The sequence below is a fragment of the Spinacia oleracea genome, chromosome 2 (assembly GCF_020520425.1).
Source record: "Spinacia oleracea cultivar Varoflay chromosome 2, BTI_SOV_V1, whole genome shotgun sequence".
In the NCBI taxonomy this organism is placed as follows: domain Eukaryota; kingdom Viridiplantae; phylum Streptophyta; class Magnoliopsida; order Caryophyllales; family Amaranthaceae; genus Spinacia; species Spinacia oleracea.
This window is the reverse complement of record NC_079488.1, coordinates 13,884,800-13,891,693: the sequence shown is the minus strand read 5'-3', so window position 1 is coordinate 13,891,693 and position 6,894 is coordinate 13,884,800. Positions and strand designations below refer to the sequence as shown.

Below are 6,894 nucleotides of genomic sequence, written 5' to 3'. Positions count from 1 at the left end.
GTTTTAAATGAGTCCTTAGGTTCTTTATTTTAAAGTTGGGAGCGAAAATGCCTTATTTTAGCCTAGATATGACCTATAACAATCAAACAAGCATTAAATGGGTATAAGTAGATTAGAATAAGTCCAAGAAACTCAAAACTAAGCTTATTAATCATATAATAATTTAAAAATGAGTCCTTAGGTTCTTAAGTTCAAAGTTGGGAGCGAAAATGTCATTTTAGCCTAAATATGACCTAAAACGACACAATGAGCCTTAAATATGCATAAATGGATTGGAACGAGTCTTATAAAGTTAAAATTATGCATATTAAACATGTATTAAGTTTAAAATGCGTGCTTAGGTTCTTTATTTTAAAGTTAGGAGCGAAAATGCCTCATTTTAGCCTAAATATGACCTATAACTATCAAACAAGCATTAAATGTGCATAAACAGATTAGAATAAGTCTTAGAAACTTAAACTAAGCATATTTATCATATAATAAGTTTAAAATGAGTCATTAGGTTCTTAAGTTCAAAGTTGGGAGCGAAAATGTCATTTTAGCCTAAATATGACCTATAACGACACAATGAGCCTTAAATGTGCATAAATGGATTGGAATAAGTCCTAGAAAGTTAAAACTAGAATATAAAACATTTAGTAGGTTTAAAATGAGTCCTTAGGTTCTTTAGTTCATAGTTGGGAGCGAAAATGTCATTTTAGCCTAAATATGACCTACAACGACCTAATGAGCCTTAAAGGTGCATAAATAGATTGGAACGAGTCTTATAAAGTTAAAATTATGCATATTAAACATGTATTAAGTTTAAAATGAGTGCTTAGGTTCTTTATTTTAAAGTTAGGAGCGAAAATGCCTCATTTTAGCCTAAATATGACCTATAACTATCAAACAAGCATTAAATGGGTATAAGTAGATTAGAATAAGTCTTAGAAACTTAAAACTAAGCATATTTATCATATAATAAGTTTAAAATGAGTCATTAGGTTCTTAAGTTCAAAGTTGGGAGCGAAAATGTCATTTTAGCCTAAATATGACCTATAACGACACAATGAGCCTTAAATGTGCATAAATGGATTGGAATGAGTCCTAGAAAGTTAAAAATAAGCATATAAAACATTTAGTAAGTTTAAAATGAGTCCTTAGGTTCTTTGGTTCATAGTTGGGAGCGAAAATGTCATTTTAGCCTAAATATGTCCTATAACGACCAAACAAGCCTTAAATGTGTATAAGTAGTTAGATTAAGTCTTAGAAACTTAAAACTAAGCATATTAATCATGTAATAAGTTTAAAATAAGTCCTTAGGTTCTTTATTTTAAAGTTGGGATCGAAAATTCCTTGGTGTAGGGTTATTTGTAATAACAAAGCTTCTCCTAGAAGCTTGTTTATTACTTGGATAGCTATTAACAGAAGAGAAAGACTGGTAACTTGGAATGTTGCTCAATGATATAAATGATGTTTTTGTGGTGATGCAGAGTTGAGCACTTGTTTTAAAAGTGCCCCTTTGCTGATGCAGTTTGGTGAAAAATGTTACAGATCTTGGGACTTAATATAGGTCCTTATAGCTTCTCAGAAGAGCTGCATATAGACATCAGGTTTGGTAGGAAAACCAGTGACAGATTCAAGCTTTATGGTATGTGCTTTGTTGAGACTCTCTATATAATCTGACTCCAGAGGAACGAAAAGATCTTCAATCAGAAATGCAAGCTTGAAGCAGTCACATTAAAGGATGTCTTGTTTAGAATTGCGTGCAGAGCCTCTGAGAATCAGAAAGTGCTGTTGCTTATGTAATTTTGTTATAGTCTGTTGTTTCCTGCTTGGTACAGAGTACAGACTTGGTGTATTTAGTTTGGTGTTCTAGCTAGCTGCAAATGAAGAGTTGGCTTAAGCACCCTGCCTAGAAAGTGGCCTTCTATCAATACTAAAGTTTTTGCTTGTTATATGGTGGTTTTGGTGTTTTAGGGACTAAGCTTTATTGTCTTTGGTAATTAATAGAAGTTCCTTTTAATTGCCAAAAAAAGCACTTCGTATATATTTTAATGTCTTTTTACGCATTTTGATGTTCTACCAAATGCATACTTATGTTCTTCATGTGCTAATGCAAGTCTGATGCCTTTTCCGGCTCATGATTGTGGAAAAGAAAATGTCAAACTAAAAAAAGGAGGTGCACTCCATAAGCCAAAAAGTGTAGGTAATTTTAATGCATAGAAACAGATAGGAAGAAATCAACGGAGGAAAAAAGGGCCATGAAGGAGGTTAGTGTTTTGCTGTACAAATTAATTTCGTGGATCTAGTAAGAAGTGAGCTTACTGAGTTTCTTCATACCCAACAAGAAAAGGTGCATGAAGCAGATTTGAAGCTGAACCTACTAAACAGAAACAGTTGGGGAAAGACAGGAAGAAATTGGAAAAATACAAGTTCAGTGAGAAAGACATTGTGGCTGAGATTGATTCTAAGGCTCCATCGACTCGTCGAGCACATTTGCTAAACTTTATCATCGGAAGCAATCTGTTGCTAATCTGTTGTTAATTTTTTTAGAGGGCAAGTTGTTAATCATTGTATACAACTATGTAACTTTAGTTAAGAATGTACATTATGTTCAACTTTTATTCTTTTATAGTTTTATTGTATTATAAAAAAAAATTAAAAAATAGCCATGCAATAATAAACAAGAATAGAGAGAAAAGATTAGGTAACAAGAGTAAATATGAAATGCGTACATGGGTAAAATAGATATTTGGTGTGTTTCACACAGCAAAAAGTATTTGAAAAGTTACTATAAAAGGAAATAGTGCAATTAATATGCAACTTATAAAAACCGAGGAAGTATAAATTTAGGCATAAAGGCTCAGCATTTGTAATTGTAACACAATCAAATGTGAGTATGTGACCCATGCAAATTCTCCATTTAGAAAGCGGAGCATAAGCCCATTTTCACCGGGGTATTTGGGTTTTTCTACTATTGAATGTGGGTATAGTGGTATACCGTATACATACTTCATATGATAGATGCGTCACCAACTCCCTTATTCGGATGTTCTTTAAGTCTTAGCCTTTTCTTTTTGTTTGTTTCATCTCATGTCGGAAAAAAAATGGTAGATGATCAGTAAGATCAAGTACATAACAGGATGATTCTAAAACTAAGCCTTCATGTGTGTGGGTGATGAAGAAAGACTGAGGTCAACTGGTTGCATTCCCAATTTTATGTGTGATTTGACATGGTAGAGTTTGACTCCAAACATGGTAGTTGCAAGGAGATAGCCTCAATCCCCACCAGAGTTTAGGAAAGTGGAGATAGGGATCCTTATTTCTCAAGCACAACCTCATAGGCCATTTATATTGCCACCCATCACAAAACTTCCTTGCTTCATATACAGCAAAGAGAATCGAAATCCTTCTCATGACCTAAACTTTGTACCGTTGTTACCCTCCAACATCCCTAGAACTCTGTCATTCGCACTCTCACCATTCTCAAACAAGTAAATAATTTCTTTGCCTATAAATAATAGGAAGAAAGAAAGTAATGGTAGTTTAATTGAATTCTTTAAAACAACCACTGACCAAATGTGGCTTATTCAACAGAGACAGAGGGAATAGTAATTTTTTAAGCTAAGTCCGATAGAAATGCACAGAAAATTTAAAAAATTGGTGGTATTCTGGTTAATTATACCTCTAGCTTGCTTCCGTTGGGAAATTTTTGCCAAGTGGGAATTAATTCAACGATGTGATCACCAACACAGAGAAGCCATTCCATCTCTCTTCTCCACATTGCTTTCTTTTCAGGCGGCACAGGTTCCAATCTCCATAGTTGCCCAAATAATGTGGCTACCATTTTGAACAAATTACAAACACAAATTCTATTTCAAGAACAGGAATTCATTTCTCTATTAAAATGAGTGTTTGTAATGACATCTGCAAGTATTTTAGACTTACCACATAAATTCGTAATAGCATTTGAAATAGCCAACGCCGTGCTAACACCTTTACCAGAGCCAGACATGTCTTCGCCAAGCAGCAGCTTCGCAAATCTCTCTTTCATCATCTCCATTTCTACAAAGCATAAACATTATCTAAACACAGAAACAAATGGAAAATACTAACTGAACAAACAAGACAAATACAGAAATAAAACCTGGCATGAAAGAAGAATGGTTTCCCAAACTGCTATGAACATGTAAGAATGGTTGTTGATTGATAGCAGAGGGTGAAGGAAAAGGCGAAGATGTGGAAGTAGAAGGAGTTGATGAGCAGTCATGTGAGCTGCAAGCATGACTCTGCTCTGCAACATTATCTGCAGCAGACGCCCCAAAATACGAAATTAGGGAAAAAATCAAGAATTGACTGAAAGCAAACCCTAAAAATACAAAATTAGGGAAAAACAAATACAAAAAGTTAGAAAACTATACCTCCTCAATTTCGAAGGCGGCTGAGTTCGAAGGCTGAGGTCGAAGGCCAGATGTTTGGAGAGAAAGAGTCGAGCAAATTTTCACAAAAACCAAGACGAATTGTCACCCAATTTCAACAATTACTTGCAAAAAACCCAAAAAATGGCGGAGAAGAAACGGATTTAGGAGAGAGAAAGAGAGCAGATGAAGAAGAAGAAGAATGAGGAGGTGAGAGAGTACGCAGGGAAAGCTGAGGGAAGAAGAGGGAGTATGAGCGTCCTTAGGTTTGAGATCCGAAATGTTTTTCTTAATTAGCTTTGCAGCGAAATTTTTTTATTGCAGCGGGCTTTTATCTGTACGCTGCAAAATAAATGGGCTATTGCAGGGGGCTTTTACTTTGTACGCTGCAAAAAACTCTCTTGCTGCGGGCAATTTATTTGTACGCTGCAACAACCCTTTATAAAGTTTGACCCGCGTTGACCTACTGGTTGTTGAAGCGTATTATTACATGTACGCTGCAACAAGGGGGTTGCAACAGGGGTTTTTTCTACTAGTGTTAGTGTTGACTTTTATACTTTGTTAGACATGTCCAATGTCACCCCAACAAGGTTCTTACCATTTAATTTATGTTGAATATTAAGTTTCAACTAGATGATCTTACCAGAAGCTTCTAAGGTTCTCTAAGCATCGATCTATTCGAATGTCTAGGGACTAGACTCATTCGAGAATTAAATGGACAAAGATATTAGGTTGTTAACCATTGGTAAAGCTGAGCGTATTAAACTCAATGATTTATGATCTCAAAACTGCAGTGTATTTTGAATTCACAAGCACCAATTGGTTTGCCATTCGACTTTGATGTTCGAAAACAACCATAAAAGTCGCTATAAGAAACGTACATTTTAAATTGCTCACTTTCTCTCATTTCCGTGAATCGTTCTTGGATTCACTACCAATCGAGGAAATTTACTGTTACCTTTCTAAAAGGATTTATTGCAGTGCAAGATATTTAATTATAAACAATAATTAAAACATACATTGAAGCATGCAAAGTCTAAACATTTATCATGAATAATAACTTGAAAATGAAAGCAATCATGCAATTTAAACAAGTCATTAGCATTTTATTCGAATTATGTGTTCCGACAGGTGTGAATAAAATGATTCCAAGATCCTAAAATCATTGAAGAACTAAGCACAGTTTGTCGACTTAATCCTAAAACATCTTAGGTAAGCAAAAGCCTTTTGCTAATAGTCTAGAAACTATTCTTGGTTGATAGGTATGTCTAAGAACTTATTAGGTAAACCTATCGATTTTGCCACGACATAAAAGGACTCCTTACTTATATCGTTGAGTTTCACCAAAACTAACATGTACTCACAATTATTTGTGTACCTTGCCCCTTTAGGACCAATAAGTAACACCTCGCTGAGCGAAAACTATTACTAGATTGATGTAAAGGATATCCAAGCAAGTGTATATTTTGGCATGGCACCTTTTAACTCAATTTTTAAGTTTGGAACTTAAGGCTCTTACTATGTTGGTTAGATTTTAAGTGAACTAAAATCCTTAATCATGCAACATAATCAAGCCGTAATCTCATGCATTTTAAGACATATTTAAAGCAATAAATAACTTAAAACATGCATAAGATAAATGTGATCTAGTATGGCCCGACTTCATCTTGAAGCTTTAACTTCAAAGTACGTCTTGAAAATCTCCGTGGGAGGCACCATTTTCTTCAAATAGGATAATCTATAATTAAAACTAATTACAACAATTTGATGGTACGCAGACCATATTTGAATTGAAAAACAACTTTGGTACTTTAGACCAATTACATTTAAATTAATGGTACGCAGACCATATTTTCTATCCTATTTGGGCCATACTAGTCACTTCATAACCTGCAAAACAGTACATATACAATATATACCATTCACCCATTCATTATCATGAATGGCCCACATAGCTGGTTAGTAAAACACATTATGCATCACGTAAACATTTGCAGCAATTAATCAAGGGCACCAATAATCTACCAATTATTCAGTCCTTATTAATTCTAATCAAGTTGTTTTAACCTTAAGGATTTGTAGACCTAATCAAGAGTTTATGACTAAAAGGGCTCCCACTTAAACCAATAAATTCATATGCTTTACTAATTTTAAACATAAAAATGTATTTCTAGTCTAACCGGAAACATACAAATTTAATTAAAATTTAAAGCTCATATAAATTTATAATTGAATCCAAAAAGTTTAATTTAATTTCAGTCGTATTTAAATTAATTCATGATTTTAATTTTAGTAAAATAATTAGAATAAATAAAATTTATTATAATTACAATATTCAAAATTAAAATCCAAGGAAATAATTTAAATTATTAATTTTAAAATTAATTAAAATTACGTAAACTGAAAATTTCAAATTAAAATTTCAAAACGATCCAATCGCAACGTAACAATCCCACGCATCGCACGCCCATGGGCCACACGCACACAGCCATCG

At 33.8% G+C, this 6,894-nt stretch overlaps 1 long non-coding RNA gene across 1 annotated transcript; it reads right to left on the bottom strand.

The window, feature by feature from the left end:
• Positions 1–3,726: 3,726 nt before the first annotated feature.
• On the bottom strand, positions 3,727–4,769 carry LOC110781696 (uncharacterized). The gene is made up of 4 exons (XR_008926941.1): positions 4,404–4,769; positions 4,130–4,288; positions 3,931–4,047; positions 3,727–3,822 (listed from the first exon to the last, which is right to left on the bottom strand). It is a non-coding gene; the product is annotated as an uncharacterized lncRNA (long non-coding RNA).
• Between the last annotated feature and the right edge of the window lie 2,125 nt (positions 4,770–6,894).